This window comes from Nelumbo nucifera, chromosome 3 (assembly GCF_055504915.1).
Source record: "Nelumbo nucifera cultivar China Antique chromosome 3, China Antique-T2T, whole genome shotgun sequence".
Taxonomy (NCBI): domain Eukaryota; kingdom Viridiplantae; phylum Streptophyta; class Magnoliopsida; order Proteales; family Nelumbonaceae; genus Nelumbo; species Nelumbo nucifera.
Window position 1 is genome coordinate 25,107,729 of NC_142651.1, and position 9,429 is coordinate 25,117,157.

Genomic DNA, 9,429 nt, shown 5'->3' on the forward strand with positions numbered 1-9,429 from the left:
GTAAAATAAAGTTAGAATGCTTATTGCAGTAGCAACAAGGATTTGTACAAAGTAAAGAGATATCCAATAGAAACAGGGATCTGGATGAAGTAGAAGATACTGGTGGTGTTTGATAAAGCTGAACTGATCTCTGAAAAGCAAAAAAATCTAGTGTGGCTCTTGTGGGTGTGTGGCAAGGAAGATGCTGGGAGAATACATTACATGGTTTTTTCACTTTTTCTGTCATATTAAATTTTTTTAGGGTTGCTTTTAGAACAAAACATAAAACAATCTGTAGCAAGGGAGGAGACCACACCATTTCCAAGTGACAGGATTTGGACTAAAGCTGTACCTCTAAACTGGCCTTCTTTGTCTGGTCATTAGTGCTGGACAAGATCCTAACAAAGCAAAATCTAGTCAGAAGAGGGCTACAGGTGGCAGATTTGGATTGCCTCTATGCAATGGTAATGTGGAGTCTTCTGGTCACTTACTGATTCAATGAGAATTTACTCATTGGATCTGGTTAAGGATAGTAGGTGTGTTTGATGTAAAATGGTGCTTCCCAGCTAAAGTGAAGGGTCTCATTGATGCATGGCATCTAGAAGGTTTAAGTAGAGCTGGAAAGGTAGAATGGAGCATACTTCCTTCAGCAGTGTTATGGGCTGTATGGAGTGAAAGAAACAGGATACTGTTTAAAGGGATTCAGGCTTCAATGGAAGAAATCCTACGTAAAATTCTGGGGATGGCTCGTTCTTGGTTGGCAGTTCACCCTTTGTTTATAAATAGACATCCTAGTTCTTTCTTTTATTCAGATTTTCATTTTGTAAGGAAAAGTTGGTTGTTTTTTGGGTTTTGGGCTGTAGGGAGCAGATTGTATATCGTCTGTTCAGTTTCTCTTTGTGCAGGGGTTCTTTGTTGGTTTTTTGATTAATGAAATACTTTACATTACAGTTCAAGAAAAAAACATAAAACATATCTGTGTGGGTTGATAGATAGATGGAAGTCTGAACTGCTGCACCGAACAGTCTGGGATGTCTTAAGCCATTTTTTCAGACCTCAGACGTCCATTCAGTGGCTTATCAAAAAAAAAAGAAAAAAATGAAAAAACGTCCATGGTCCATTAAATGCAAACAAACGAGTCAGTGGAAGAAATCTTTGCTATTTGTAGGTTTAACAATTCTATTGCCTGAGGCATCCAATAGATCGTCAGGAAAAAAGACCGATGCCAATTTCAGTCGTGAAACTTGAATCTGATTCTGAAGACCAATCCAAGGCATATTCAATGTATCACAAATTAGATTCTTTTCCAGCTTCGTTAACCCTTGTACCATTTACTATTTTCACACCTTTTCTCTATATCTGATTTAATACGAATGTGTGGGCAAAAAATTGCTGGAATGCAATTTGTTTTACAGTTCTCATGTTTTGCACGGTTATTTTAAGCTTGATCACTTCAAACAGTATTAAGTAGTAACATTCTATTTCCTTTGGTGTTGGTGAAAAAACAGGCCTAATGTGTGTTAACTTATGATACATTCTTTTATTGTTTTGACCATCAAATCCATTGTTTCCGCCTTCTTTGTGTCACAACATTATTGGTTTGCATGTTATCAGTTAAGGATCTCACTGCCGTGTCATGTTATCAGGACTTAAACTGTTTCATCATTTGCTGATTTGTGAGGAATCAGTCTTACCAAATCGGTTTTTTGACACAATTTGGGTAATCAGCTGCCCTAAAAAATTGGATTTGCAAATTGATTCCTCCAATTAAACATCTTCGTAATTAGTGGGTTATGGGGTTAAGATAGCAGGGATGCATTGCAGATTTGAGCCCGTGGCACCTCATGGGTGGGGTAAGGTTCAAAATATCAATACACCCTGCTATGCCGGAAGGGGTGTTTTGGTACTTTAAAATTGTTTTTCTGTTCTTTTGGTTTTTTCTTCCAAAATTTCACAGGGGCCATTTTTATGTTGTTTAGTTATTAAAAAAGAGTTTTTAGAAATACCTTAAAATAGACACTCAATATTGATACTTTGAACCTTGGGGTGTGGTGCCAACTGATCACCTAGACTACATCTACATGGCCATTGGCCATTCAAGCTTCTATTCAGTTGGTTAATTTTATTCATATTGCACTTTAGACCTGGTTGTTAGATATGCAATTTCATTAGCACTGGTTCCCAAGTGTGGGAATGCAAATGAGTTAAGAGTGCAAATTCTGGTTTATTTTTCTATTAGATTTTATCTTATTTTGCTTGGTCTGAGGCAAAAAGCAAAATTAACCTGGAATTTGCACCCCCATGCATATGTACTAGTTCTATTGAATTTGCACTGCAGACAGACGAGTCCTTAACCATGATTTTATGTCCCCTGTACAGAACATAGTGGAGCATGATACACTACTTAAAATTTCCGACCCAGGAGATCTTTTTATGGCGAAAAGAAGGAAAACAAGCAAAATGTTAGGATCCAACTTAGAATGAAATGATTTTATTTTGGTTAACGTTTAAACTGCATGCATGCAGGTAAATTCACCATCCAAATAGAGCCAATGCTTCGCTAAGAACAGATAGAGACTTAAAAAGAATAGACGTAAATAAGGTCATTAGTGGTTTTGTAAGAAATGAGCCGAGCTGCATTTTTTCCTTTACCAGAAATAGCTCAGATCATTACATAACCTTGGATGGTTACAATTGAGTAATTGGAGTAACAATTGGATGCTTAATATCGTTGCACATTGGTAATGGGTCCCTAGAAAACCTAGTTAAGGATAGAGGTGTTCATAATATGGTCCAGACCGCCAAATTGAACCAAATCAAACTGAAGCTGGCAGTTTGATCTGGTCTGGTGTTAAAAACAGTCTAATCTGATCTCGGAAATTTTAAAAATTTCATTTGACAGTTTCAGTCTGATTTTTTGAATTCAAAATTCAAATCAGACCGTAAACTGAATTATTATATGTAATATTATATTATATTATTAAATAAATACTTATGTTGTATATAAGATTTGAACATATCACATAACTCTTTACATTATAAGATTAAATAAATATAATATGATTTCAAACCTGATTAACCATTAAATGCCTAATAATTAAAATTAGATAGCACTTGTTAAATCGAATTATATTTGTTATTTATGCAGGTATGTATGTTGTTTGGGCCTTTTAATTGGGTTAAGTCCAATAGAATAGACTAGACTGTGTTAGAAATCAGACTAGATGGTAATAAGACAGTGGTCTGATCTAGTTTTTACACTAAAATGGTTTGATCTCTTCTGAGAATTTCTCAAACCATTATTTTCTGGTTTGGTATAAGATTTTCTCCAAATCAGACTGGACTGGACTGGACTGTGAAGCAAAATAAACTACAACCCCAATTTAAAATAAACCAAAATGTTCAATTTCTCATTTATACTTCTATGCATTTGTACTAGTGCAAATGAAATTGCATTGCAAACAAACAAAGCCTCATGATTAGGATAAATTGAACCCGAATTCTATTTTCATCTTATCACACTTTGGCCTTAATATTATCCATCAAGTACACTTCTCATCTATTAAAACAAATAAATAAATAAAAAAATAAAAACCTTCAGTTCATTCATTAGTTTCTAATACTATCTGATGGTGCGCGATTTGATGTTCTCTAGTGGTTGACAACTTGGATGTCGAACTAGGTAGGTCGCTTGGTCGAGGTATAAAGAAAGAGAGAAAAGGTTAGAGTAACCGAGCTACTTTACCCAGTATGGGCACTCTGATGCTTAAGTTAGTGAATTGGAGTTTTCAGAAAGCTAGAAAGCTAGAGAGCTTGAGTGCTAAATTGTGTATACATTTCTTAGAAAATGGGGGCGCCTTTATATTGGCGTCGGTTGGCATGAGTTTCACGCATTGCGTCCGAGATCCTCAGGAGGACATGACTTACCGGTCGGAATTCCTCAGAGGTAGTTTCACATGCGGGCTAGGCTTCTGTGCCTTATCCGGTTGCCTCTTGAATGATCGGTGTAGGTGCTGACTTTCGGAGGACTTGGGAGTGATAAGATGCACGTAGAGGAGATCGGCGAGCACGTCTCGTAGGTCGCCACCTAGACCCCAGTTAGGTCATCCTTCGGGGGAGGTCGCTCCTCACACCTAGGTCCCTTGGACTAGTACTGACGAGGTACCATAGGTCGGCCTTGGATGAGGTGCCACTAGGCGCTTTCCCTAGGTGCTTCAGCTGTGTACGAAGTGTTCGAACTAGTTCCGGGGTGCACCTCCTTGACTTAGTGAGATCTGCAGCTGTTTGTGTGGCACTAAGGTGTCATGTGGCGTTCTTGTCATGCCACGTGTCACAATGTCATTGGAGGACCAAATCTCCCTTCATCAATTGCCCCTCAATCCCGAAACAAGGTCGGTTCAGCGAAGGGAGTAGCTCATTGTGGGTCCTTGGCCTGGAATGACTAGTTTAATCGGTTAGTAGGCATTGGTTTAGTTTGCTCCCCAAGTTTGAAGAGTCTAAGGGTTGAATGTAGCATTACGCAAGACTTCACCATCTTGATTATCGAGGCACAAGAGCGAACTCTTTTGCTCGAGGAAGAGCATAAAGGCCGACCTTAGTCACGAAGGCCATCTTCTCTTGGTTGATAAGATCCATCTAGATTTGGTTATAAATGCAGTATGCGTCCATGAAGCTCAATAGCTTAAACTCTGAGGTCGCATGTACTATGCAGTCTATCGTAGGGAGTGGGAAGCTATCCTTTGGGCAGACTCTATTGAGGTTAGTATAATTGATGCACATGCGCCACTTCTCGTTGGCCTTCTTCATAAGAACTAGATTGGAAATCCAACTCAGATATTCAACCTCCCTTACGAAGTCCGTCGCGAGGAGCTCCTTGACCTCCTCATCTATTATTCTCCACCTCTCCTGGGCGAAGTTCATTTTCCTTTGTTTTATCGGTCAGACTAAGGAATTTACATTCAGTCTATGGGTTATCACAGAGGGGTCTATGACAGGCATGTTGGCAATCGACCAAGCAAAAACATCTAGATTATTAATTAAAAAGCTTACCAATTCGGAGCGCAATGGTTCCTTGAGGCGTGCGCCAATCTGCACAGTCTTCGAGGGGTTGATACCTGAGACTGACACTAGGGCAGTGCCTTTCATCGAGAGAGCTCTTTCCTCATTGTTCTCCGGGGGCACCTCTAGGTTGACATTGACCTGCTTCCCTTTATGCTTCAATGTCGCAATGTAGCACTTCTGCGATTTGAGTTGGTCACCGCACACTACTCCTATCTCGTGGTCGGTTGGGAACTTCATGGCAAGGTAGTATGTCGATAACATTGCTTTGACAGCGTGCAATATTGGTCGGCTTAGAATGGCATTGTATGGTGATGCTGTTGCCAACACCAGAAAGTCGTGCCACAACCTTGTCTTGTTTGGCACGGTTCCTGCTGTCATGAATAGGTTGATCTGACCAAGAGCTCGGGTCACCCCGCTGTTGAAACCGACTAGGGGCACATCGGCTCGGGCCAGATCTTCCCTCCACAGTCCCATTTGCTTGAAAGCTCCAAGGAACAGGATGTCTGTCGAGCTGTCGGAATCAACAAGTACCCTTTTTACCTCGTAATCGTGGATCACGACCTTGACTACGAGGGCGTCATTATGAGGGTAATGGATCCCGCATGTATAGTCTTCATTGAAGTAGACCACTTCTTCTACTCTTTGTCGCTTTGGCGGGCTCTCCCCTTCATGGTTCGGCCCGTGAACTAATGTTGAACTAGCGGGGGCAGCGGAACTTGTCACCTCCGACTCTCCGGTGATCGTGTTAATTACGCTTTCTAGTGGGCTATCATATTGTTGCATTTGCAGATTGGTGCCGTTGCTGCACTGCATCAGCTTTTGGAGACGTTGGCCACCTACTCCTATGAGAGCCATAGGGGGCTCAACCTGTGGGGTTAGCTCCACAATCTATAGGTCATCAACCTGCATGGGAGCCTTGAAAGGCTTGACCTGTGAGGGCGACTCCATAGCCGCAGGAGCTGCAGAGGGCTCAACATGTAGAGGTGACCTCGCGATCAAGGCTGATAAGGCTTGTTCGGGATGGTCATTCTGATTCAGCTCCCTTACTAGGGTTCCTTTGATCTAGGCATTACTGCTATTGTCCCTGGTTGATGGAATTTTTTAATGCTTAGAGAACGGGTGATAACTTAGCTTTTGTGTAGCATGTTCCCATAGACGACACCAATTGATGGTGTGCGATCTAACACTCCCTGTTGACGGATAGCTCGGACACCACAATAGGTAGGTCGCTTGGTCGAGCTATAAAGAAAGAGAGAAAAGATCATAGTACCCGGGCAGCTTTACCTAGTGTGGGCACCCTGATGCTTAAATTAGCGAATTGGAGTTTTCAAAAAGCTAGAAAGCGAGAGAAAGTTAGAGAGCTTGAATGCTAAATTGCACGTGCCTTTCTTAGAAAATGGGGAGCCTTTATATAGGCTTCTGTACCTTATCCGGTTGCCTCCTAAACGATCGGTGTGGGTGCTGACTTCTGGAGGACCTGGGAGTGATAAGATGCACGTAGAGGAGATTGGCGAACACGTCTCGTAGGTCGCCACCTAGACCCAAGGTCCAAAATATCGATAGGGTTGTATCGGTAGTTTTCTTAGGTTTTACTTATTTTTTTCAAAACCGGTTCAAAGGGGTCGGTTTAAGGCCCAGCTACCCTCTGAACCAGTGGTTGACCCGATACAACCCCTAGAGGGGCGTATCGGGAAGCCATCGGCACGATACGTATCGACCGATACAGGCCGATACATATCGATACTTTGAACTTTGCGTGGACCCTAGTTAGGTCGATAAGTCCTTTGGGGGAGATCGCTCCTCATGCCGAGGTCCCTTGGACCTAGGGGTGATCATGGGCCAAACGCGGGCCAAGCTTTGCCTTCATAACAACGGGCTTAGTCTAGGCTTGGGACCGACCCGCATTATGAGCCTAAAAATATAAGCTCAAGCCCGGGTCGAGCTGGGCCAAGATCCTGGGCCTAATTATTGTATTTCAGTTCCAAAATTAAACAATTATACTTTTTTTCACTTATTGTCGTGGAGACTATAATAACCTGTAAGAAACTTTAAACTTAATATCGAGATAAAGCTTCTAACATATAGGAAATTAAATAATTATACCTTGTAATTTATAAATTTCAATTGGTCATTAGTATGCTGAAAATGATAATTTTAACAAAGCAATTATTCTATCAACAAAAAACCAACCTAGAACTTGTAATATCTATCAAAAAATAACCATCCATCATGTAATATCCACAAAAAAACTTTAAACATCTCTATAAGGGGCTCCATCTTCCATTCAACTCTTACAAATAAAAAGTGAAATAAAAAAGATATTAGCAAACTAAGAAAAAATAATTCAAATTAATGTAAAAAATGGTTTCAATTTTACCCAAAACTTTCAACCACTCTAAACTTTAGATTTAAAATTGGTGAGAGGGAGAGAGAGAGCTGAGAAAATTAGGGTTTATTATTTTTTATATTTCATTAAATACTAGATTAGAATTTGGTAAGATCTAAGACCGTAGGATTAAAATCTTTAATCTCCTACAAATCTCTATTAATCTCTGTTTAATATATAAAATATCAATTATCAAATATTTTTAAATAATATATATACATAAAGATGTATATATATTATTTATAAATATCTGGGTTGGACCTTAACAAAAGACTAGGCCCAAGCCCGGATTTTCTGGACCAGGCGGGACTGAAATAATCACCCCTACTTGAACCGGTACTGACGAGATACCACAAGTCACCCTGGACGAGGTGCCGCTAGCCGCTCTCCCTAGGTGCTCAAAGCCTCCTTGAATTAGTGAGATCGGTAGTTGTTCGTGTGGCGTTGAAGTATCATGCAACGTTCCTGTCATGCCATGTATCGCGATGTCATCGGAGGCAACTAAATAACTAATGATGAGACCAGTCTAGTGTAGACAATATAGCATTTCATCCAAATTTTCATTCAGCTCAACAACTTCAACCGCCAAACCCCTGATCATTAAATGTCTTATGTAGGTCAAGATTGGATGGTTGGGATTATTGTTTTATATGATTTTTGGGAATAATTTCCTAACAAAGTTGTTGCCAAATTATTGTCATATGTCGGCTGATCCTTCGAGTCCACAATCAGTTCTATGGCTTCCCCTTTTGAAAACATTAGCTTTGAGACAAACCCGTGTTTTGAAAATAATTACATTTTGCTCTGTCTCTCTCACACAGAGGGTATCTGTTTGTGAATAAATGATATATAAATAGTCATATACGAACAGGACTGATGGAATAATCTAAATGTTTCCAAATTGCAATTTTGTTAATTGTTAGTACATCTTCATGCACCAAGTTGTTGAAAGAAAGGTTCATGAACGAAGTTGGCCATGAACCATATGCACTCTTTATACAGGACTCCTGCCAGTCTATCTGATGTAACTCTAATCACGTCTTTCTTCTTCTAGTAGCCAACTTTTCCGCATTAAGTTATACAACTATACCCACCTCTAGTTCCTTTTCCCAATTGATCGTTATATATATATATATATATATATATATACGCATCTCGACATGAGCATTGATCTTCAGTCGGTGATGATGATGATAAGGTTCAAAACATTTATTAAATCAGAAAATAATTATGGGTCCATGAAGAGAGATAAATTGTCAAAAGGGTTTTTGATTTAATCACCATTTATTCGAAATTAAGTGGGGTTATGGGCTTATAGTTCATGACTTGTGTATCTGATGTCTACACTAAGGAGCGATTAGGGAATGATCTTAATTGAATATAAACTAGGGCATGTGGTATGTGGAAATAAAACAATTGCAATTTCTTAGGGTTAGATGAAGTGAGAAGGATATGATATTACCAGACAATGTAATCATGCAAATAATGTATTTCTCTCTACATGTGCCTTCAAAAGTTTAAGCCTTCTGGTTCACTTTAGAAAATCACAAACTGCCCAATTCATATGAAGGACCACATGCTATCTTGATTCCTTTTCTTCCATTCTGCTCCACCCATTCCCTACAACTAACATAATTTTAATTTCAGATGAACCACCTACTCTTAAATGGCTAATTTATTATTTCTGATCACAAGTCCCCGGCTTTTTAAATGACCCAGATGCCCTCATAAATTGGTGAGTACTAATGTTCATATATGAGTTTTATTTCTTTTTCTTTCTTTTTTTTTTCTTTCACCAGACTATTTCTCATTGTCCAGACCAGTTTTTTAGAAACTGAACTAGCCGAGCTGAGTAGGCCATCAGATTAGGTTAAATGGGACCATAAATCCCAGTTAATTTCATTTGGATATCAAATTAATGGTGTAGTTTTCTAGGCCATTCCAGCAGTTTTTTCAGGTTCAAATTGGCCGGTTAAGCAGATTTGGTTTGTGCAGATTTGTTT